This window comes from Phyllopteryx taeniolatus, chromosome 14 (genome assembly GCF_024500385.1).
Source record: "Phyllopteryx taeniolatus isolate TA_2022b chromosome 14, UOR_Ptae_1.2, whole genome shotgun sequence".
Lineage (NCBI taxonomy): Eukaryota > Metazoa > Chordata > Actinopteri > Syngnathiformes > Syngnathidae > Phyllopteryx > Phyllopteryx taeniolatus.
Genome location: NC_084515.1, coordinates 8,897,789 through 8,922,952, shown reverse-complemented (window position 1 = coordinate 8,922,952; position 25,164 = coordinate 8,897,789). Strand labels below are relative to the sequence as shown.

Here is a 25,164-nt window from a genome sequence, read left to right as displayed (position 1 = left end):
AACTTACAATATTAATAAGAAATACAAGTGTGCTTGCTAAACATTGTTTTTCATTAATCAAAAAATTATTAAGGCAGTTATGGTATGAGGCTAAGGATATACTGTATATGATCATCTATTTACTCAAATGTTACAAACTATTAGAATTTTTTTTTACCAAGAATTCTGGAAATTAGGGTCTGGAAAAAGTATGGAATTTTGATATCTCAAATGTGTAGGAACCCTGTCAAAAGGGATGTCATCTTCTTGACTTTAATTACACTGCATCTCTTCAGTCGTGGTACTACAGTGAAGGTGCACAACTATAATTCCAACTTCGAGAAGTATTTAAAAAAAATTTTTAAGTAACATGGAAGTGTTCGTATTTTAAAAATGTTCGTAAAGTGAATGTTTCCCAGTAGTCCGTGATATAGTGGGGTGTGAACGATAAACTGCAAAATCACGGGGGAACAGCGTAGTTTCCAGATCACATGCTGCAGTAGCAAGTTAGCATAACCAAAGGTCAATGATTTATTTTTTTTCCCCCCTTTCATTTGCAAGTGGTTACATCGTTTTAAATTTCATCGTTGCGCTGCAAATATGACACCACAGGGGCCAGGACAAAATGCCGCTCCCCTCAGAGTCTCGCACTCATCATTTTAGCCAAGTTGCTGTTGACCTGGCGCCAGCGGCACAAAACAGGACAAGTAATTTAATTTACTTCTGCTGTTGACCTTGAAACGGGGAATGTAGGCTACTGGAATCCCAATGGGGAGGAGTATTGTCACACATAATCTCCAAGCATCTAAAGGAATACTTTTTCTCCCTAGTATGTGCAAGAGATATGATGTTACTAGTAATTTACTTAGATTTCTGTTTTCTCAAATGTTACAGAAAGATGTGGACCTCATTCTAATGATCTCAAGAGGATTATTAAATATAACTTTGAGGCGATGGCTAATACTGTATGCTTAAACTGTCCCTTCTCACAACATTACATTGAAACAAACTTCCCTATCATGATATTTTCTTGCAAAAGGAATACAATGGGATGTCTGTGGTTGAACACAGTCCGTTATAGGGCGATGTTCATCGATTTTTTTTAAAAAAAATTATTTTTTACTGTTGAACCTCTGTTTGCAAATTTAATTCATTCTGTGATTCCGTTTACAAATCGAAACATTCACAAACCAAGGTAATATTTCCCACTGAAATCAGTGGAAATGGAATTAATACGTTACAGTCCCTGAACAAAGTTATATATATATATATATATATATATTATATTATTATTATATATTATGTTAAATATTGTACAATATAGAAATGAGTGAAACATTTTATGATGCAAAAGACAACAGCGCGTTCGCTAACATATCACTGGCTTAGCCTTTGTGCATACAGTACTGTTTGTGTTCCCTGTGTATCCCGCTAGCCCAAAGTGACTGCCACACTTCACAGTGCACCACGTTGTTCGACCACTGACACCTCCTGCGGCCAAAATGTATTCGTTAACCGGGTCCTTCGTAAACCACAGGCAATAATGTAAATTTATTTAATTCGATCCAGGGGCAAACTGTCACCATCATAAAATTGTTATCGGTACAGGCAACATTTAAAGTGTGCTAATCAATCAATCGATCAATCAATCAGCTTTATTTACACAATTGAGTTTCAGGCATAGGAAAACATGATGCATAATTTAACGTAATAAAATACAAATATAGAGAGTTACCATTCATTCATACGTGAAGTGTCTCTAACTAAATGAAGAAACATAACTCAAATAAAACTGAAACGACTCGAAAAAGACTGCACCACAGCTGACTTCTTTTCCTGTTTTTTGTGTGTGTTATTAATACGTATCATCGACTTGGCGTTCAGTGGTATTGTACTTGAGCAGCCAGGACAGATAAGTGTACAGTATCACTTTCAAGGCTATGGTACTGCTACATTTCTGTCTTCAGACAGCAAACTGTAGCTGAAACCGAATCAACAGCGTCATACTAGCACACTACATTTTGCCTCAATTGCTTCAAAACAAAATTAATGAACAACCAATTGCACACAATCAGCTGGATTCATTTTATTAGTCAGCCCTGTCCATCCTGTGGGGCAAGATGTGAAAGGAAGAAAGAAAAAGAAAACCCCACTTGTTGATGTAATCGTTTAGATCGGGGTGGGCAAACTTGTAATCGAGAGCCATATTTTAATTTAATTTTATTTTTAATTAATTATGTTTATTTTACCAATTTAAAAAAATAATCTAAAATGTAAAAATATATTTTATTTGCAATAAATAAATTAACCAATTGTTTAATGCAATAAATGAATACAAACTAAATTTTAACAAGTAAAAAATACATTTTAATGAACCAATTTTAGGAAAAAATGCAGCAAATATTTCAGGTCTCTTGATAATGTAAATGCTCAGTGGGACGGATTAAAGAACCGATTGGTGCATACTTTGCCCACCCAGGCTTCAGATTCTCTTGGAAGTGAAGAAATTGTTGTTCACTTTTTTTGCAACCTCGTGACCTTCGTTTTATGTGACTTTTGAAGCTTCGATGAACTCCAATTTGAATTCACTATAATTGTATGACTTTAGGGGCATTCAACTTAGTATTCTTCTCTTGACTAGTTCTTCCTCTTGTATTTCCGAGTGGTTTTGGATACATCATGCTGCTTGGTGTGGGAATATGCTGGGGGGAGGGGGGGTGTGGGCCTGGGAGGGGGGAGAGAGAGAGAGAGACGGCCCACAGTAATATGAGAACTTAAGTAGCAGTTCATGGTGAGGAAGTAAAAAACAAAACAAAAATACGGATAATACGTAATGTTTTGTGCACCAGCAAATAGATGGTGCGCATAATACATGGGTGAAAGGGAATTCCTGATTTTGGGGTTGCGTATTGTACTCGAGAGCATATTATACATGAGAAATTCTGAATTATTATTTAAGTAATTTTTGTTAATTTTCATATATTTAAGTGCAATGTTAATGTTTGAACTGTGCATAATGTTACAGTGACATTCAATATTATAATTTTTAGGAATAAAACCTTTTAGGCCTACTACGCTATGGTATTTTAATGTTGGGCATGATGGTGTTACTTGGTGAAAAAAGTGAGAGAACCACCAGTTTATTGTATATCGTGCAGCCATTTAAAGCCTATTAGATGACTTTCAAGATGGCTGGCTAAATCTGATGCGTTCTTTGTTTATGCTTTATTTAGAGGCACTTTTCCCATCTCTCATCACCTGAGAATCGGGGTGAACATATGTACCAATGTCCTCACTGCACCATGTGATGTAGACTGCTCGTAATTGCTGTCATAACTTCTTGCCCAGTGGACGTGACATCTTTAATCACCCCGTTGAAACATCTTTGGTCAGAACTCGATATTGGTCATAAAATCTATATATACGGCCCCGGAGGTTATGCTGTTTCTCTGTAGAACACACACACAGTGGCAATAATAAAAAGATACTGGACTCTACAAGGGAGCCTCTGCTCTTCAAATCACGAGAGAAGTGCTTATAATGGTGTTTTGCTACTTAAAGGCTTACATAGCCGTTTTAGATTACTTTTTAACCTTGCCTTACTCGTCGTCCTCATCACCCAGCATCCCAGTGTTTCACATATAGCCCAATAGGGTTTACGGCTTGTCTTTAATAATATAGTCCCATCCCACAACCCTCATTATGACTCACTAATCATAGGCTGCACTTGATTCCCTTTTGGTCGCTATCTACTCTTGTGTTGGACCACTCCATAAAACTGAACTTCCGCCTCTGTTTGTCTTCCTTAAAGTAGAAGAATCCAGTAGAGAACAAGTGGAGAGAGCCTTTGTTGACTTTTTCGGCACAGACGTGTGCTCGATCCAGGGAGCCATCTGTTATTTATGATTCCGATCATCCTGTGATTGTCTGAGGCAATGTAATAATGTCAGGCACTCATCTCGCCTGAGTTTTAGAATTACAAATTACAATAGGTGCTATGTTGAGCTTGCAGGTTGCTAGGTTACTAAGTGGCCTGTCTGCTACATCACTGATGATGTATTTGATATAGTTCCCCTCTGTCCTGGAAATCCCCTGATAAATCAAGACAATTTACCGGTAATAAGATTTTGTTCGCATACATTCTTCATTCTGCATCAGTTTTACGCATTACACGTACAGAAAATGGAAATGTATTAAGCTACGCCAATTATTAAGCTATGGCATAGTTTAATACATGATCATAAGATATGTGTTTTACAGTGCTGAACACATACTTTATAAAACAACTATTTAAGAAGATTTGCTCAATCTGTCAAATTTTAAATAATTCTCATCACTAAATTTGAATAATTGAAGGCTAAATGCAAAAACCTTATCTGCCATATCTGATCGAAAGTAAATGGTACAAAGTTGCATACATTATGTTGTTGTCACTTTACTTTGCTGATTGCATGCCAGTAATTACATGGTTTGTTTGCATTAAATGATCATTTATAGACACCTATCAATTGTCTGAAGAATTTGCCTTCCAGTTAAAGATTATACATATGTTTCTGTCAAACAGTCATGTTCCTGCCAGAGAGGTTTTATTAAATTATTCTTCCCTGATGAGACTAGAACACTTCTCATCATAATCTGGGATTTTGCCCTCATCCCCTCATTGTAACCTAAAACAGGCACTTTGGATGGATTCATGGGATTATCAATTTAAATTGCTTTCATGTGATTATTACACTGGCTGTTCAATTACAGCAATACAGACAGTTTTGTTACATACTTTCAAAGTTCTTGTGCTGTGTTGACAAATAATGTAAAAATGTCTAAAATTGAAACAGAAATGTCTAAATTTACCGTTTTGTCATTTAGAATAATATTGTAATATAAATAATACATTGTAATATAAATAATACATTTTAGTCACATCAGGATGGAGAGGAAAAAAAAGACTCCAACCCACAGCCTCTAGTTTCATTTGTACTCTGGCTATTAACGATGACATGGTGTGGGAGCCTGTTTAAACGGGTTCTTTAAGTATAGAGTCCATGATTATTCATCAAACCTAATTACTGGGACGCCTGACTGCCAAATGCTAGTCTTTTTGGCAAAATCCTTGAATGGGTTGATAATATGGTTGTAAACTGATACTGAAAGGTTTATAGATAGGTACTTTGTTAGAATATTGACACACTTAACAGCTAGAAAATAATCACAGTTGTGACCGTCACCTCTTTCTTTCTCATCCAACACTCCTTGGCGTAGATCGGAATGCAGGAGTGCCACTCGCCGATCGCAGTGTCCAGAGAGCCCTAAAAGGGAAAGAGTCTCACTCTTGATTCCTGGCAGCTCAAGGAGGAGTGAAGACTAAATTAGGCATGGTTTCATTGACTTCCAATTCCCAGAGTCCCAGCATCACCGCAGCCCAGAGGAGGAGAGGCCGGGCGGTGGTCTTGGCCTCTGAAGTCCTGCCTGGTAAGTCAGATGAGATGATGAGCTGAGAAACCTTGTTGAGAGCCCGCGTCTCCATTATGAGTAGACAGGAAACTAATCAATCAATTTAGCATTTTAATATAACCAGAGATCCTACATAATCAATGCTGCGAGGTTTGTAGCTGTAGAAAGTGCAATGATGGTTCTTTACTGTGTGAGCAACGTGGCCGTATGCCACTGTAATGTCGCACAGTGAAAAGAAAGTATGACATTTATCCACCTATGTGTTTTACACAGAATCCAGGAAATAAGGATGTTGCTGCAACTGTGGTTTCCCACAGCGATACGGGATCCATCATTCAAATGATTAAAAACCTGTTGACGTCCAAAACAATTGCTTTCTTTGCAAAAGTGTGGGTGTGAGGTGTGATACTTCACAGACACATCTTTCACTTTAAAATATTTTTATATTTATGTTGCACTTTAAAAAATTATTATACTTTATTGGTCCTTTTCCCTTTTATATAGTTTCGTAATCCACTAAAAGCAAATTATTTCTCAAATTATCTTAAAAGGTTTATTAAAACTTAAGTTTGTTTGTTTTTTCACGAACCATTAAAAGGTATTTTGTGTGTTAGAATATATCAAAAAGTCAAAAGGGTGCGCTGTGCATTTTTTAGGAAATTCAATAAAAACACCAACTGCGAAGCAGTTCTGCACATGGCACAAACATTAAAAGAGTAAGACTTTATTACGCTTATTGAACATTTGTGAAGCTTTAGGGGCAGCCGTGGCCCAATGGTTAAGATCATCGTCTGCCACCGTGGGGGACCTAGGTTCAAAACCCCGACTGGACTATCCGCCAACATCCCCCGGACTCACGGCTGTGGTGTCCTTGAGCAAGACACTGATACCCCGAAATGCTCCCCGGGCGCTTCAGCTGCCCCCTGCTCCAGTGTGTTCCACTAACATGTGTATGTGTTCACTGTGATGGGTTAAATGCAGAGAACAAATTTCGTGTGCATGCATGCATGTTCATGACAATAAAAGATGATTCTTCTTTGCGGAATTGGTTATAAAATCTATATGTTTTAACTTTGCTAACTAAATCTTTTATTATTCAACATGAAACCTGTTTACAGTCATTTTATTTGCCCAGGACAGGCCTGGTTAAGCTGCAAACCGCGGCTCGGGAGCCGCATGCGGCTTTTTGACCAGCTTCTTGCGGCACTTACATTCACGCCGCGCGAAAATGCGGAACGGAAACACTCGGAACGGACTACGCAAAACCCTCCCTGCTAACGAAGAATTTGTGGAAAGAAATCTCCGATCACACCCTGTGTGTGCGCCATTGTGTTTGATGTGGTTCTTCGCAAGAACACAATAAAAATTGTGGCTCTTGGCCTCTGACTGGTTGGCCACCCCTGGCCTAGGACATGTAGTTAGTCAGATATGTAAAGGATGTCACAATTTTGGGAAAACCCTTTGTCTTTCATGAAACGAATGACAAAGAAAATAACTGAATTTTGAATTATATTCCTGTAGACATTCCACAAATAGTCAGTCGTCATGTCATTTGTTTTACCAAACATGCAACTTTTATGCTGTGTTACTGTCTTGTCTGGGCTGATGAATCATTGTCCATTTGCCACCCTTCCACCCCCTCTCTCTTTTCTGCTCTTTTGCTCTGCTGTCCTGCATGATTGACTCTGTCTCTTTCTGTGCACTAGCAGCTGTAGACAGGTGCTGAGTGCTGCTGAGTGGCCCTGCAGGCGTGTGCGCGCTCCAGAGACCTCCAGAGGCCTGCCTCAACATTCCTGTGATACTTCCAGAGATGCAGTCCTTCAGGGAGAAATAGGTGGAGGCCCTGACTGAAGACTAACTAAAGGTGGTGAGTTGAAACCTGCCTGCTCTGAGGGTGTTATCACATCCTTTTTCTTTTTAGCTCTGTGAATAGCGACCACTTCCTCTATCTTTACCTCTATCTTTGCACCGTGCAAACTGCTCTCATTCTCTCCACTTCCTCTTTCCACACACACACTAGCAGCAAGAATGCAAACATATCAGTGAGCACTAAAGTATTGGGACACCTAGCCTTTTCATCGAAATGGGTTTTCCCTTTTGAAGCCACAACAACTAGGGAACCCTTAGGTCAAAGATCACTGATGTTGGACCTGAGGGAAGGCCTGGCTCAAAATGTATTTTCAAGGTGTAAGGTATTTGATTTATAGTCCTTTGTACACACAGTATAAACTGATCCTACAAACTTCAAAGTAAATAATTTTTTAGATGTCTTAGTAAGATTCGGTCCATTACCTCATGATTAACTCATCCAGTGCCAGCCATTTTCAGAGTTCCCCATGTTGCTAGCTGTTTTTAGACGCCTTGGGACACCAAAAGACTGAGAAAGAGCTTTTGATAGCTTTCCTCGAACATGAGTTGGTTTCACCAAAAACACCGGTTTCTGACCACCAAGCGGAGAAAACAAGCTTTTTGTGAAAAGAAACGTCAAGCAGAACAGTGACTTAGATGCTAATCTTTTTTGCTTTTCTGGTACCTCAATGATGGCAAAATAGTAATTTATTTACAGATGTACAACTATGAACCGCACCTGTGAGCGATGCTGATGCACCGCATGACTCGAGTTGAACATCACTGGCTTTTTTTATATGCCGTTCATCATTCACTCCATGAACTGCGTCATCTTTTCTCACAATCGCGACACACACTTTCTACTACCTACCGTGACACATAACTTAAAGTATACATACTCTGTTCGAGTGTGAGGTGTCTAAACTTGTCAAACTTCCGTGTTGGCATTTCTCTCCCTTATAATCGACATGACAGGCCGTGATACACCCCCTAAATCTTCATCTTCGACTCAAAAGCTGTGCTGATCTCAAATCCAAAGCGACGCAACACCACAATTTACAGGGTTACTGTTTGCCATTACAGTGTTTTATGAACCTGAATTTCAGACAAGCTGTGGGAGACCGTCATTCACACATTGAAAAAAACGTACATGCCGAAAAGAATAGGTTGGTGGCAGTAAACCGTTGGATTCCACTGGACGAATACAAACAGTAGTCAATGAATTACAGTAATTTGTTGATTTAAGAGCTGCATGTCAGTATATGTGGACACAGTGTGCATTACAACCATAGCACACAGCTGTGAAAGTGAAGAGGAAGAGGAAGTTTAAAAAAAAAAAGGGACACAGAGAGAGCTAAATAACAAGGTGACCATATTTTGAATCACATAATGCAAGCAGAGGATGCAAATGAGATAAAGGCGCGGTTGTCATGGAGACTTGATGTTGCGCAGTGATGGTTCGCTGTAAACCTGACCACACTTGCAGTATGGCCGTTGCTAAGCAGAAGGCGCTATTGTGAGTGAGCAAGAGGGGTGAGTGAGTGAAGTAGCGGATGGGGGAAGCGAAAATGTTCCTTCATGGTGTGGTGCGTTGCGTCAGCGTGACCTTTGCTTAAAGTGCTTTGTCCGTCCGAGTGGCACTTCAGCACTAGACACACACAGGTAAGCTCACTGTAAGCACTCTGTTAATCTCTGCTGATTTACATTTGTAATTAATCACTTTTGATCAGTTATGTTTTCTGGCTTTTTATTTTATTTATTTATTTATTTATTTTAACTTGGCAAGGTTTACTTGTGAACTCGGTTGCTCTTCATACAATGTTGTCCAGTCTAATTGGTGAAGTGTATTTAAGGCTTTATCTGGGATAAGGAGAGTTTGTTTTGTATTTTTGTATTTGCAGTCGTATGTCACACAGTATCTAGACAGAGAACCTCCTAGAAGCCCAAGTGAAAGGCCTCTTCGGAAAGGGTGTTTCTATTCGATTCCTTTTTATCTGCAAGATAAGCTTCCAGCTTGTGTAGGGAGGCGCGGACACAGACATGCACTCACACATTCTTTCCAGTACCAGAAGAGGACGAAGCAGCGTGCTATTTCCTCACTCTGTATTTCAAACTTGACAGCTTGCTTGAATTACACCTGCCTCCCCCGCCCCTCTCTATGTGGAAAATAAATTTAGAGAAAACCACAAATTATGAAGCATAAAAACTGCTAAACTCCTCAGTCTCCACGTTGGGTTTTCAGCAGCCACATATTTACAACTTGTCTTAGTTTTCTCGTACACTTTTACAAATGTGTGCTGTATTTATAGGATGGTTGTTTACATAGCATAAGACTCGCTCGGTCTAAATATATAACGTAACACAATCAGGAAATGACCCCGGCTACTGTTATTTCGCTTTTTGATTCCACTGCCACAAAAACAAATTCTAGTTAAATGGGTTAGTTTGATTGCTGCTCCCAGCTGTTGGCCTTTCTGCAGGCAGGCAGGCTGTGTGCTCCATTGCTTTTGTGTCACCGTGATGCTCTGTAATGGAAGCCTAATGTGTATTTGCGGCTTAGTGATAGATGAGCGGTCAGAGGTTGGCACACCAAGGATCGGGGACATTTCTTCAGGAGAGTGAGAGTTCACATTAGCCAGCCAGTGGCATTTGCAGAAGGTTGGGAAATAGCAGAGCTCTTGACATAATAGGACAGTTGAAAGTGGAAATTTCGTCTCATCCGGGAAGGAGAGAAAGTGGAAATATACGTTTTGACAACTGTGAAAAAAGTTAGGAGTCGATTTGTAAAGGGGTTAATGTGACCAAGCAACCTACAACCTCCTTGTCTTCTCTTAAGGGAGCATTCCATCTGTTTATTATCTTGCCATCAAACACTGATCATTCAAACTGTTGAAACTTAACAGCCTTGTTGTGTCCAGTTGGCGGAAATCCCCTTGAACTCCATTTTGCAGTTACACGCAAACACCACTTCCTGTTTTCAGTTAGTTAGTGTTCACTTTGGTTAACGTGTGTGAATTCTTTGTTTCACCCCCATTTTTTTAAATGTTCTTTTGTGTTCACAAAGCCTTGGAGAGCAGCGTTATTACAAGTGCTTATTTTTTAAAATAGATTGATAAGCTGAACTTTATTTAAAAAATTTAATTGACTGAAAGGGTTGAGATATTGTTTTATGTGCAGTATATGTAATATATATCATTGCTATTATTTTATTATATGCTTATTATTTTTCCTTTTACTATCATTACTAGAAATTTGTTTTATTATTTTCATGTATTATTATTATTATTAGTCATAGTAGTAGTAGTAGTAGTAGTAGTAGGGCGACTAGTTAGCTCAGAGGACCCAGGTTCAAATCCGGCCTCGCCTCTGTGGAGTTTTCATGTTTTCCCCATGCCTGTGTGGTTTTTCTCCGGGTACTCTGGTTTCCTCCCACATCCCAAAAGCATGCATGGTAAGTAATTGAAGACTCTAAATTGCCCATAGGTGTGAATGTGAATGGGAATGCTTATTTGTTTATATGTACCCTGCGATTGGCTGGCGACCAGCCAAGGATGTACCCCGCCTCTCGCCCAGAGTTAGCTGAGATAGGCGCCAGCACGCCCGCGACCCGAGTGAGGATAAGTGGTATGGAAAATGGATGGATGGATTAATAATAGTAGTAGTAGCAGCAGTAGTCATAATCGTAGTAATAGTAGTACCGGTAGTAGTTTTTGTTTGTACCACTGTAAATTGCAATTAAAAAAATCAACACGTTTCTGGGCTACCATTTCAGGGTGTACCCCGCCTCTTGCCCAAAGCCATCTTGGATAGGCTCTGGCACACGCGCAACCCTAGTGTGGATAAGTGATACAGAAAATGAATGGAGGGAAAAAAATAAACCAGTAACTAATTAATTACATTTAATTAATCAGTTGTTTAAATGTAATTTATTAATTTGAGAATTAGTATATTTGTCTTGATATAAAATTTACCATAGCTTTCAGGTGCTTGAAATCGTAGAAGTAAGAAAATGTCAATGAATCCTGGGAGAGGTTCGCATCATTATCTTGTCAGAGAATAAAACAGGATCAAAGCCAACAAACATAGAACTGGTTTCGATTGTACATTGGAGCAGATACTCTCCCAAAAGGAAACATTTCTTAAGTAGCTAAATGATCAACCCATCTGGCGTCTGCAAACTTGGATCACACTTTCGATTGGACAATGCTACGGCTGTGACAAATACAAGTGCTTGTGGTTCTTGGGGAGGAGACGTGGATTAGGGAATAAAGATGTATTCCAAAGTGGGGATAGACAGGTCAACTCGGCTACTGTAACCACTCCATGATAATCATTTGGAAGGATGGGAAAAGAAGGCTATATCGGAAGAGATCTTGCCTATGCTTGGCTTCAGCAGCAGAGGGGAAATTCCACATCAGTTCTTGCGGGGCCCAGATCTTTGGCAGCATTGTGATATGTTATCTCCATTACGTTGACTGTTCCCAATCTTAATCACATAAATGTGTCTGTCTTCCTGTGTATTAAACAAGCTGTTGTTATGGTGTGCAAGCGCATTGCAGCCACATTCTGGAAGGTAGTGTTGCAGCTGTGACTGCAGCTTGTAACACCGTGCTTAAAGGCACACTGTGTAAATTAGACATGACTTATCACAAGCTTTGTGTTTAAGCTGTGTAGAATTAGAAACACTTTCACATTGGGAGGGAACGGACAGACACAGACACATTGAAAGATTTGGTGTGTTTAAGATGAAATATTTTAATGCACTTGCAACACTAGAATGGCACTCAGTTGAGGGTAGACAACTGCCAATGCCAAGCCATCTAAAAAAAAGTAACACCTTGTACGAGGGTTTGTTAAGTCTGTGTTAGCCTTTTTGTAATGATGTTGCGGGCCGGAAATTAAACTGCAACAGTTTGCATTTCTTGTGAAAGCTTTTCTATTCCAGTGAGAGATTGACAATGTTCCTCTGAATGTACCATTTTCAGTGTAACTTTATTTTGTGTAGTTTTCTGGTTGTGAGTTGGTGTGTTGCAGGGTTTAATGCCAAAGCAGAACATCAGTTAGAGGGATGCGGGGATCCAGACAGAAGCCAAAATTCAATGATTCTGTCCATACATTTTCATTACAATTGTCCATTTCTCTGCACTCCCATTTTGTGAGTCTTCCCAGTTGCTTTTTTTTTTTACCCCGATATTACATCCATCAAGGAGGTTTAGGTTAGGTTTTCATTGGCATGGATTTATTATTTGTTTGTTTTGCTAATGGCAGTTTTGGATATCCATCCATACATCCATTTTCTGTACCGCTTATCCTCATTAGGGTCGTGGGCGTGCTCGATACAATCGTAGCTATAATGTCCTTAGAAGTAGGGATGTCCCGATCACATTTTTATTTTATTTTTTTGCGCCCAAGTCCGAGTTCGAGTCTTTGATTTTAAGTATCTGCTGATCCCGAGTGCCGATCTGATACATATAATTACCAAAACTCAACTTTTAATATTTAAATGAACAACCAAAAAATAAATTGGCAAGAAGTAGAGTAATAATATAAAAATAGAAATAAACATAATACATATATATATTTAGCAAATAGACAATATGTATTTAGCAAATAGAAATAATCCTAATTGACCTAAAACAGGAAAATTTCAGTCTGATTTCATGTTAGACAGTCGGGGTGGAAAATGTCTGCTGTTCCTGCTGTGCGCACCTTGGCCTCTTAGTGGCAGTGTGGTGCGATGCATGCATGAAGCTACACTTTTGCAGTAAAAAAGAATAGTAGAACGTCGCGATAAAACATGAACTTCATTTCCACAGATTAGGAAGAATATATGCCTGTGAGTATTGTTATATTATTGTAGTTTGTGTATTAATATTCATTATTTGAGGGTAAATCCCACCCGTGATCTAATGTTAATTCTAGCTAGCCCGTCAATGTGGGTTTCCCATTGACTGTTAGCATTAAGCTGGTGATTTCTGAAACGATCATGTGTGTCTTGTATTCAAATATACAATGTGTCTAATTTTTTTGTTGTGTGTTTAGTTTAAGAGTAAATTACACTTGGGGTGTCACGCACGCACACACAAACACAGCGTCTGCGTGTCACTTTCAGCCACTTATACCGGTACTAAAAATACCCCGACAAGTTACATTGTTTAATATAAAACTAAGCTATTACTGTTCCATTTGGCAATATCTTTGTACCTTTGGATTATTTGGTCACAATGTGACATTCAAAATGTCAGAAAATGAATAAAACCAATCTTTTTCACGCGATTTCGATCAGATGAAAATCATGTGATCGACCCCGATTTTCGATCACGCAATCAGATTGGGACATCCCTACTTAGGATATATGTTTGATTCAAGTTTCTATGAATTTGGATGTCGGAAAATCTCAGACCACTTTGCAACCTTGGCGTATCCTTCGACGACCTTGCTAGACTACCACGAGCAGCACTTGCGCTTCTGAGGATTATCTGGCGAGTGGATGAAGGAGCCTGTGACAAACATAAACAAGATGGTGACTGACATGTGCAAGAGACACAAGCTACATTCGGAGCTAAGTGCCATAGCTAGATGACCGCCACTAACTAGCCTGTTGCTAGCCATTGTCCGGTCTCTCGATAACAAGATGGATGAGCTGAGAGCCAGGACAACAACAGACGTTCAGGTTATGGAGAAAATACTGCTTGATGAACAAAGTGTTGATGGTAAAGTGCAGACCTTCCTATCTACTGAGGGAGTTCAGTGTTTAGGTCATGCTGGCTAGTTACTGATAACTGGTGACCGACAAGGCTACAGGTACAGCATTAGCTCCTATGCATCATAGATTAACAAGACTGCACATCCAGACGCTTGTGATTGTTGATGTGGGAGAAATTAACCCAGTGGCGGCTCTTCGGGGGGGCAGTGGCCCCCTAACACTGTGCTATGCCCCCCTAACACTGTGCTTTGCCCCTCCCCCCCATGTTTGGTTCAAGGCAGGCCCAATAATGAAAAATATACTGACTGGTATTTTTGGGCAAAATGTTCAATAAGTGACCCCCCACCCTCCATCCCACCGTTGCTGGGAAAATGTTCAGTCAGTACATCATTTCATAGTCAATTACAAAACATGTTTAGTCAATCGACTTTTACTGTATATACAACAGTTCGTATCTATGGAAAATATGAAATTGACTGTGTTACCCCAAACCTTTGAATGTTCGGGTATCTTGCAGATCATCAGGTGGGGTTGTAATTTTTTGAGTTTATCTAGGATGCCAGTTGCCAGTAGGTGATTTTCAATTCCATTTCAGTTTGTCTGGATTCAAGGGAACAAAATATTGAAGTAAATAAGTGTTGCTTATTGATTTTGCAAGGGAGATTTAAGCAGTAGTCGGAGTGCTGCTGTTCTTCATAATCCTTGTTTTGCCTGTATTTGCCTTATCCTTTCCTGTCTGGATTGTACAAATCTCGTATTCCATTTGATGTGCTTCCTCACTCTGCCTCATCTTCCTCTGCTTTTATTGGCCTCCTGTTACTCATGTTCTTGTATCCCCTTTATCTCTTAGCTATATTTTCTGAAGTCTAGCGTCTTTCCCCCTCTTCCCTATTTACTTCCAGCTCTGAATGGGTAGGCAATAGCCATGTTGCTGTTATAAAGGGGGCTGCTGGGAAGGGGCGTTATCCGCCTGCAGAAAGGAATCGAAGGAATATGAGGGGACTGCATTATCTGCTGTGTCCTGGGAGCTTCCGCCTCCTCCTAATCTCTGTCCTCCTCCACAGCTGTTGCTACTGCCCCTCTTCCCCCCACCCACACATTCGCACCACTTTCCTCGGGCAGCAGACAGATGATCCAGAGGCTGGGGAGAAAGTCAGCCCAACTCTCCCGTCTCCGCAGTTAGTTCAGCCACTCGAAGAGGCAGCGGTGGGGAGACACTGGCGTTCAGAGCCAACGCTGCAACGTGCACACGCAACTGCAGACGCACACTCCACCTCCCTCTTTTCCTTCACTCCCTCTCTCCCTCCCTCTCACTGTGGTGCTGGGCTCTGCACAGCTCCTCTACTCATTCGCTGCTGATTCACCCGCTTGCCTCTCCTCTGCCAGTGGCTCTGCCGTGCTGTGCTCTGCCTGCCTGCCTGCCTGAGAATGGTCCAGCCGGTGCCTGGGGGTCTGCTGTCGCAGCCTGTCTGAACACACGCGCAAACATAGTCAGTCGACACGCGGAAGCACTCACACATTATCGGGAGAGCAATGTGAAAGGTAAGAACTCGCTTCGTAACCCTCCTCCCGGCCTCAGCGGTTTAGCTCGATCTTTCCTCCTGTGGTTGCTGCAGCCTTGACTTTCCAAAGTGGGCGTCTGCATTGGAGCATAAGTCACAATATGGGGATTGTTGTCCTTAGTGATTGCTTTGTGTATCCAGTATGTGTGCCATGATTGCTCTGTGTATCCAGCATGTGTGCCAAAGGGTTAACGTCTGTCTGTTACCGCTTGTTTTATAGCCATTGGCACTGACACACACTCACGCACGCAGGAAGAAACACTCTTCCCTCTAAGCGGTCAGTCACAATAGCCATTTCCTCAGGCTAGTTCACGAGGAGATTTTCTGACGTGTGTATGCGCGCGCGTGCAAGTGTGCTGAGGGCCGTTCTTGATCCAGGAAGCAGTGAAGATAATCAATAGATCACCCACTGGGCTCTCGTTCCCCCTGTCTGACTCACCACTCTTTGGAGTTGTCCTGCATAGCGTGGTTATGACGAGGAGGAATGGTAACATTTGATTCCCTTCTGCCTCTTCCCTCCATTGCTGCGTCAGCCCAAAAGGGGAAGCATGATTTTGCGCGCGTGTGTTTTTCAATGTGTGTGCGCACCGCAAACTACCGCCTGCTGCATGTGAATTATATGTGACATGTGACTGCTGCTACCTTATATGGTAAGCACAGTATTTCAGTACAGTAGAATCTTGCCAAGCATTCCGGGTTGCGGGAGGAGAGAGGGTGAGCGAGAGAGGGAGAGAGAGAGAAAGAGAGAGAGCGCGTTTGTGTGCTTGTGTGTGTGTGTGTGTGTGTGTGTGTGTGTGTGTGTGTATCAATGAGAGGGTGACTCCGTCTGTGCCTGCGTGTGTGTGTCTCAGTGAGTGTTTGCATGTGTCTGGCGGAGGGGGAGTTACCAAGAGAGGGACAAAGTTAAGCAAAAGAAACAGGGGCAAGAAGGAGAAGAAAAACAAGCAAATGGAGGGAATGCACTTCTCAATGGTTAAACTGAATTGAAAGTAAGTAGTTCTTTTTAGGCTTTGTTTTCAAGTCTAATGAGATTACCGTACCTCGCTCAGAAATATTCTTGTGTGTGGATCATATGAGTGTAATCAGCCCTTGAAGGGTCTTGCCTTTTTTCAAAATTGCCCTAACTCAAAAATGGTCTAAATTTTATCAGCATGGGATTCTGCTAAAGTCATGATAAGATCAGTGGATCTTCTGAAGCTTAAAAATTAATCTTTTTATTCTCCTCCCCTTTGTCCCCCCTTGCTCAGTACCTTTGCCCTGCTCCCCTCTCATCTCTCCCGGCTTCCTCTTGGTAGTGTGTCTGCGGTTGGGGCAATGATGTGGAATGTTGTTGTTGTGACTTTGTGGGAGTCAGTAGGTAGCTCAGACAGTGGCGCTCATGCACACACAAGTATCACAAGTATGTCCGCAGATGCAGCGAGAGATCTGTGGTGGATTGCATTGGATCATGCAGCAAGTAGACTTGACTAGTGACATAATTTTAATCAGGCAGAAACCTGAGGTGTATGCTGTTCCTGCTAAAAAGCTCTCCAAGAGTCTGTGGAGCCCATGATATAGAGTACAGACGGGATTATATGCTTGACAGCATTGGCGCTGACAGGTTAAGCCTTTATTACACGAGGGCTTTTCTCTGTGTTCCTACTGTGTTGTCATCACTTTTCACCAATGTCACAGTTTTGGGCGACTTGGAGACCTTCACTCGGATAAAATTCCTCGCTGAGGAAAAACTAATTGCTTCGGACATGTCATTACACCAGTATTTGACTCCTTCACCTTCTCTAATATTTATTTGCACACTTTTTATATGACTAATGATCAGACATGTGGACCGTAAACTTCAGTCCAGCTGTTTCCCACGAACAGTTGAGTCATGCTGGTTCTGATACAAAGCAGCAAGTGGCTTTAGTGTTGTTTTGCATTGTTTTGTACGGAAATGCTGGAGTCAAAATGACTCTGAATGACACCCCTGTCACTCCCTGTGCTCTTTCTCCATTCCTGACATGTTCAACTTGAAGGGGAGACTATGATAATTAGTAACAAACATTGAAAGGTAGAATTTGCAGTGTGAAAAACTGCTTGTAAGATTTGAATGTAGCCTCACGTCACTAATCCAGCCCCAGATCTCTAATCAAAGCCACACCCATCACTAACGTGTACAAGCGCGATTCTCAAACATGGCCATTCGTAATCGCATGCGATTACGAAAGTGTGTAGTCGTAACGGAGAATGCACATTCAGCTTCAATAGAATAGCAGTGCCAGCAATACTAAGATAGCACTGTAAACAAGCCGACGTTAGTCATGGCTGTTACGTTGGTACCAGGACTTATTCGTGATGAGTAAGACTAAATGTTATTGGTTTGAAGGAATGGAAAATTAATAAAAAAAATCAAAGGGAGGTGATAAACATACCTGTCGAGCAGAAATGTTGCTAATTTCACACTGCTTCTGGATCCTCTCAAGTGCCTGAGGTCCCACCGCTGTGCTTGATGATTGATGGACATTTTTTTATTTTGCGGATGTGGATATTCTGCCATCGTTTTAGCATAGCTCCTGAAGCCCAAGGTAACACGTCAGCACAAAGTTGCGGGGTTGTGAATGGTTGCTTTTCCTCTGCTGCTGTGGTTTCTAAAGAAATCAAATTAGAGGTGCGTGATGGGGCCAGATTTTAATTTTTTTTATATATATTTTTTCCCCACAAAGATCCTTTTTAAAGGACCAAAGGTCCAAATGGTCCATATTTCACTACCAAAGTTGATTTTATGCATTCTTGCTCAAGGAAATGAAACTGGCAGTCATTTCCAATAACTATCCATTTTGGAGCAATGGGTAGGTGTGAATGTGAGTGCGAATGGTTCTTTGTTTATATGTGCCGTCCGATTTGGCTGGATTGGCCAGTTCAGGTTGTACCCCGCCTCTTGCCCGAAGATAGGTGGGATAGGGTCCAGCACGCCTGCGACCCTAGTGGGGATAAGCAGGACAGAAAATGGATGGATGGTAAATACTGTAACTAATTGCACTTGGAACGCCCCTTTTTCGTCACCAAAATCAACACCCCCCCGCCCCCCTTCATGGCTTGGTGTGATGTAAGTGGCAGAAGTGGAGACCAAATTCACTGGATAGCCAGTATGGAGAAAATAATGCATTATACTATACAGCTTTCTTGAGTTTCCATTTCCAAACACCGCTTTGTTCAACTTTGTATATTATACCTTATATTGCTATCATACCGTTGCACTTTACCATGAACACAACAGCGACAACCCAAAATGATGTTCAATCGCTAAAAGTGCTGAAAATTTGCTAATTTATTGGAGTGTTTGCTCTCAATTAAAATGAACAGCCGTGGTGGCTGCCACCTTGGCACTCGCTCAATACAAGCAATCATGTACCATAGCACCTGCAGTCTCACATGAACACAGCAGCTATAACACCCCAAAATTATTGAGGCATTTTAATGATAGATTTAAAAAAAAAAAAAAAAAAAAAAAAAAACTAAAATGTTTTTCTATACCTATTTTCACTCATTATTGTCTTAAAAAACACCATCCAGAGTTTCAATATTGGCAAAAATTACAAAAAAAGTATAGTTCAATGAGAAAATGTCATCTCCTCCTGCACCTGATCTGTCAGGCTGTGGCAGGCTGACGTGACCAAAATGTGGGCGGGACAAAATCTGGCTGAAAATAAAATATTTAATCAGAAAACAAGTCTAAAATTACTACTGAGTCTTTTTGGGGGGGAATTTGGTGGGATTATTTTAAATAACACAGCCCTCTTCTTTCCCTCCCATCCTTGTTTTCCTCCTCACCAGGCCACTGGACATGTTTATGTCTGCATTATTAGAAGGCCGAGCAAGCACTCATCACACCTCACGAGCTTGGCTTTGCTCCCTGAAAAGTATTAACTCAATGAAAGTCATACAGATAACAGTGGCAAGAAATACAGCCGATGTAGAAAGTAAACACACCCCTGAAAAAAATTGGACCATAAAGAATATTGATTTTATTATTGTACTTTTCCTCCCTTTGATATTTATTTTTCAAGTTTTACAGGTTTATTTTTTCGAAACAAATTTAAGTGATTAATCTTTGTCCTTTTTCTACATTATACAAGCATGGAATTTTAACACCTTCATTTTATTATTCATTGTTTCTTTTGTTACATTTCAGAAAAATTACTTAATCAAGACACACATTTACGGGCAGGACGAGGGCTAAGAAGAACCCATTCAATTTTTATGTAAATGCAGGAATGTTATTACTCTCACCCCCATTTGTATACATTTTCCTTAACTACAGTTACAGTATGTAGTGGGTATTTATGAAGGAAGGTTTCATTTTGGTGCTGATACAAATAAGGATGTATTTCTCATTTTCCATTGAGCCTAACAATGATATTGGAAGTCATGTACAGGCTTTACACGATCAGGATTTTTGGGGCCGATCAGCGAGTTTAAAAAAATTATAACCGATCACTGATCCGATCACAAGATGGAGGAATGTGTCTATTTAAATGACCTGTTTGTTTACTGTATATACTTGTGTACTTAATTGCTCAAAATGTTTTATTTACAATAAATGTATCTTTGTTCCTCTATTTATGCCAGTGAGGCATAGTGACAGACAGAATAAATTAATGATCTTCTATTAGATGGCAAGAAGTACATTCAGTAATTAATGTGTCCACTTTTTGTGACATTTTTGGTTGTTGGTGTGATTTTTCAATTGTAAAATATGTTCCTTGACTCCATAAAGGTTGGAAATCACTGCTCTCGTCAGATCGTGTATTCAAATCAGTCAGGTCAAACCAACATTACAACATGACAGAAATAATGGGTGCTAACTTGTTAATTTGTTGTAATTAAATTACAGAACGGCAGCATGTTTACGTACAACCACAAGCTTGCTAGACTACATAACGTTTTGTTGCCTGCGTGCGAGCCGTATCGTATTAAAAGTACGTGAACATACCTCAAGCAAGCCTTAAATGAACGTCCTCTCCTCTCCTGAGCACTGGTGCCCACCAACACACGTTTTTTAAAAATATCTTTATTGGCCGTCAGATATTTACAGTACTACGTCAAAAGACATGCAACAAGGCTAAAAATAAACTAGCTTTTGGATTCAAATATACTGTGCACGATGGCGACGCGGAGTAAATGTCTTTTGCGGAGCCGATCAATCGGCGAATTATGACATTAAACCCGATCACCATAAAATGCTAATTAAAATCGGTGTAAAGTCTAGTATTGTATATTAGAAAGATGCGAGTGGTAACAGATTTGTGATAAATCAAAAATAAATCTAAATAGTTAATATTAAAATGAAGGGAAATTTGGTAGCTTCCCATTAAAAATAGTATACATTACACAATGGTAAGGGAATAGTCATCCATGACTACATCACCTGTATATCAGACAGCTTCCCAAATGTGTCAGCGGCTACTGTATAGAAATCAGCCTGTGAGCTGCTGACGATGTTTCAGACATAAACGAGATCCAATGAGCTTCTCATTAAGCCATAAGGCCAGGCATGATCGTTAATATCTGTTGACTTCAGCACATCCTTAACACACGCAAACACACAAAGATGCAGTGTTGCACACAATCATATATTCACCGTAATTTAAGAATACACATGATCGTGACACAGTTTGTCTGTGTGTGTCAGCATGCTAAACAAGAGGCCTCATTCTCTCCAGAGGTTGGCTTACGGAAGAATAAGCGTGGATTGTTTGTGCGCTCTTGCCCCAAGACTACCAAGTTATTTAATGCCTCTGCAAACCAAGTTAAACGAACACTCGCGAGGGGGCTGTGACTTGATGATGAAGGTGGCTAGAAGAGGGCTGATAGCATTTCCAACTATGGTGAGGACATTCAGGATAGCGGAGCGTGTCTGTGTATTGTCCTATTACTCTGGCCTTTATTCTCCTTGTATACAGTCTTGACTGTAGTCACCCAGCATACTGTGTTTGAGCTGATGTAAAATATCGGTGGAATAGAGGAGCAGCTAGGGTTGCGTGGTATATGCAGTAGACGGTATAAATTTAGCCAACGTTATGGATTACAGCTCTACCAATTTATTGCCGTAATGTTTGTTGTCATCATATCTGCCTTTGTGTGAAAATGCCTCAAGCACATCTGACAACATAGCTGTAAGCACTGCTTTTAAAAATGTTGTCTCCAAGTCAAACAATCAAGCATCATCATCCCTGCTTTCCCGGCTCCTCCGGATGCTAGGCGCTAAGCTAATATGTTCCGAGTCTGCACCAGCTCCGAGCTAGTTAGTGCGGCTAAACACTGTCCCTTCATGATGTGGAACTGCTCCTCTTAAGGCACTAACCCTCGCCTCCATTACACCGAATAAGCTAGACGTCTGACAAGTATTGTACGTAAGGAGGAAGAGGAGTATATAACGGAAGAAAACTGAGAAGCCATGCTAACTACTAAGCTAACGTGAAATGTACATTACCGGAACACCAGAATAATAAGTGTTTAGGTATGTGGTACTGTACACTTCTTGCTGTAATCGTGTTACAGCGCAGGGTAATCAACGATGAACAGCAATTTCAGAGGTACGTAAATTAAATACCGTCTAGAGAAAAAAATATTACAACAGCTACACAGTAAGCCTAGCACACACTTCCGAAAACTGGATATGAATATATATGTTATCACATACATTAGCCAGGAGGCGGAGCCTATAAGGTCAAAAGTATGCTATCGTAATATATATTATGTTTAATATTTATAATATCAGCAATGTTATTTGAGTTTGTTTCCACCATAGAGTCCTGAGTTTGAATGTGAACTTTTGAGATCTGCACAATAAAGGTTCTCAAAATTAGATTATCTTTTTTTTTTTTTTATCAATTTGGTTTTGCGAATGGTCTATATAACTCATTCAGAAATACTTTATCATTTCTACACTTAATTTTATATGACGATATATTCCATTACGTCAAGTGATTACATTTATACCGTGATATGAATTTTAGGCCAGCCCTTGTACCAGCCGTTAAGGCAGGGATGTCAAACTAATTTGTGTCGCGGGCCACATTGTCGTTATGGTTTCTTTCAGAGGGCCGTTAAGATTTTGAAATCATATAAATATTGAATCACCTCCTTATATTATTACATAGACAACAAATTAATAGATGAATAGTTTGGAAATCGATATTCAAGGGTAATACTTTGTAACTATTGTTGAAGTTACTGTATTGTAAAAAGAGGTTTGGTAACAAAAACATGGTTGGAAATATTTATTCCTTTTTGACAATTAAATTTTTTTTCTACAGATTTTAGCAAGAATCATGGCAGTTCAAGCACGTTTTGCTTTTGCGGGCCACATAGAATGATGCGGCGGGCCAGATCTGGCCCCTGGGCCTTAAGTTTGACATCTGTGCCTTAAGGCCTCTTTATACTCCTGCGGTCGCGCGGCCGACAACACCCGCATTGCATCACGTGACCAACGAATTGCCCCGCGCAGCACCTCTGCGTAGCTTGGCACGCAGTCAACAAAAGCGTCGAACGCCGTGGAGATCATCTCTCGTGATTGGTCCATTTTAGTCACATGCTTTGATGACGTACTCAGCGTGCCCCATGGTTCTATAGACCATCTATGCCGCCGCCTTCTTGATCGATTTTGCAGCATAATTAAACTTATCATCTGGTGATCTAAGTCCATTTGTTCTAGCAGACACTGTTCCACGGTCGCCATTGTTGTTGCTTTGTTCCTTGTTACTGAAAGGAAAGTAAAAACCGCTACCGGAAATGGCCAAAAAAAGCAGAGGAAACTCCACCCTGTGGTGTCCTAGCCAATACCAGCAGTAGCGACACCCTCGACTTGGAGGTGAACTGCAGTACATTTTCAAAACTGCGCCCGTGGGTTGAGCTCGAGTTTAAAGGCTAACTACGCCCCGGATAGCCGCAGTGATGTCAGCGCGATCGCCGTCCGCGCGAGTATAAAGACGCCTTTAATGTCTTTCTGTGTCTGTCTGTGGAGACCTCAAGAGAAAGAGTGGTAAACATACTCTATATGTAAAGGTCAGAGAGGGCGTTATTGACATGCTGTAATATTCCGAGTAGCTGCTGCAGCATCATCATGGAGCCCTGCGGTGTTGTGTTTCCTCCTGGCGTCCTCCACTTTGATGACCTATCTCAGCACACTGTCACCCTGCCTCCACTTCTATCAGTATGCTGAAACCCAGCAGCAGCAAACAAAAGGAAACCTTCTCCTCTGCAGTCAAGAGCTGAAAATAGAAGTGCTGGCTGGAAGCTATCATTTTGTTCATCCTGTTGCCATAGTAGATGTTGCAGCAAAACAAGTAAGCTGCGTGGATTTTGCAGAATGCCGCATATACTTTAACTCGACTTGAGCTGTAGTGTCACTTGAGTAATAGTTGATCACCCTATGTCATCTCTTTCAGGAAGGCCTATCATAACTGTGAACCGCACCCTCTCTGTTGTTTTCTCATCGGTGCTAAAGTAGTTAGTCATACTGACAACTCCAAGACCTGCCTGTATTAAACACATTAATTTTATTGCCTTTGCATTTCTGTCTGTGCTCGTCTGTACTCCATCCTCAATGTTTGGCCTGGCTTACCAGTACTACCAAAGGACACACACACACACACACACACACACACACACCAAAAAATTGCTTTTGTGACTCATCGACAAAATGAAGCAAGAGAAAGACAAGCTCGCTTGCTCTTCATGTTAGAAACTGTCCATGAGCTGATGTTCGAAACACCTCCTCTTGTCCCAGCCTTGCAATGTTTCTATGTTGAGTTGTAAAAGCTCAGAGGAAAAACCTGGTCTCCCTCTCTGTGCTTCTTTCTTTCTCTCTCACCATCTTCCATCCGTTCAACGTGGTTGACCTTGCACCAACTTCTAAGTCCTTGGACTTGAACCAAGAATGTATCGGTATGCCTTTATCTGTAGAATGAGTGACCTCAGTGAAGGATCCATTTTGCAAAACAACATGAATTAATCGTAAAAAAAGTAGATCATCTATACCCGAAAGACATGAGATGATTTGAATGAATTAGCCAAAGGGTGTGGCCTACTGGTAAAAGATGAAGCAATCAATAAGGGAAGGACGTCCATGTTCAGACATGATGGATCATATCGAGCGCTCATTATGAGGATTACTTTACAGGGCTACATCCTCACACTCTTACACAGAAAAAGCAAAAAAGAAACATTTGTGGGGTTGTCACCTTTTCATGCATTGAGCCAATAGTCCGTTTCATATGACTGAAAGAGCACAGGGCACCATCAATGTTAATGTTGCAATTGATGGCTCCACTCTTGCGATTGACTGGCGACCATTCCAGGGTCTATCCCGTCTCTCGCCTAGAGTCACCTGGTTCCAGCACGCCCACGACCCTAGTGAGGAAAAGCAGTACAAAAAATGGATGGATGGATGATGGCTCCACTCTACCTTGTTGTACAGCTAAAATTGTGTTTGCCCATATTCATCTACTTTCAACTGATTGCAGTGTGTTTGCGTTGTACTGTAGATGTACAAATATATACATACATGCAAATCAGTCGCCTTTTGGGGAAATTTGACGTTTTGAAGTCAAAATAGGCCATTTACGTGAATTGTAT

At 40.8% G+C, this 25,164-nt stretch overlaps 1 protein-coding gene across 14 annotated transcripts in view; it reads left to right on the top strand.

The window, feature by feature from the left end:
• The first annotated feature begins 7,162 nt into the window (after positions 1 to 7,162).
• Positions 7,163 to 25,164, top strand: part of mbnl1 (muscleblind-like splicing regulator 1) — a 72,542-nt gene continuing 54,540 nt past the window's right edge. For 7 of the 14 annotated variants that reach the window (XM_061798286.1, XM_061798284.1, XM_061798285.1 and 4 more), the window contains exon 1: positions 15,049 to 15,526. The gene's annotated coding sequence lies outside the window, so the exon portion shown is untranslated. Of the gene's footprint in view, positions 7,298 to 8,792; positions 8,941 to 15,048; positions 15,527 to 16,265; positions 16,536 to 25,164 lie in introns of those variants that run through there. The other 7 variants (XM_061798280.1, XM_061798272.1, XM_061798287.1 and 4 more) reach the window with 7 other exon arrangements.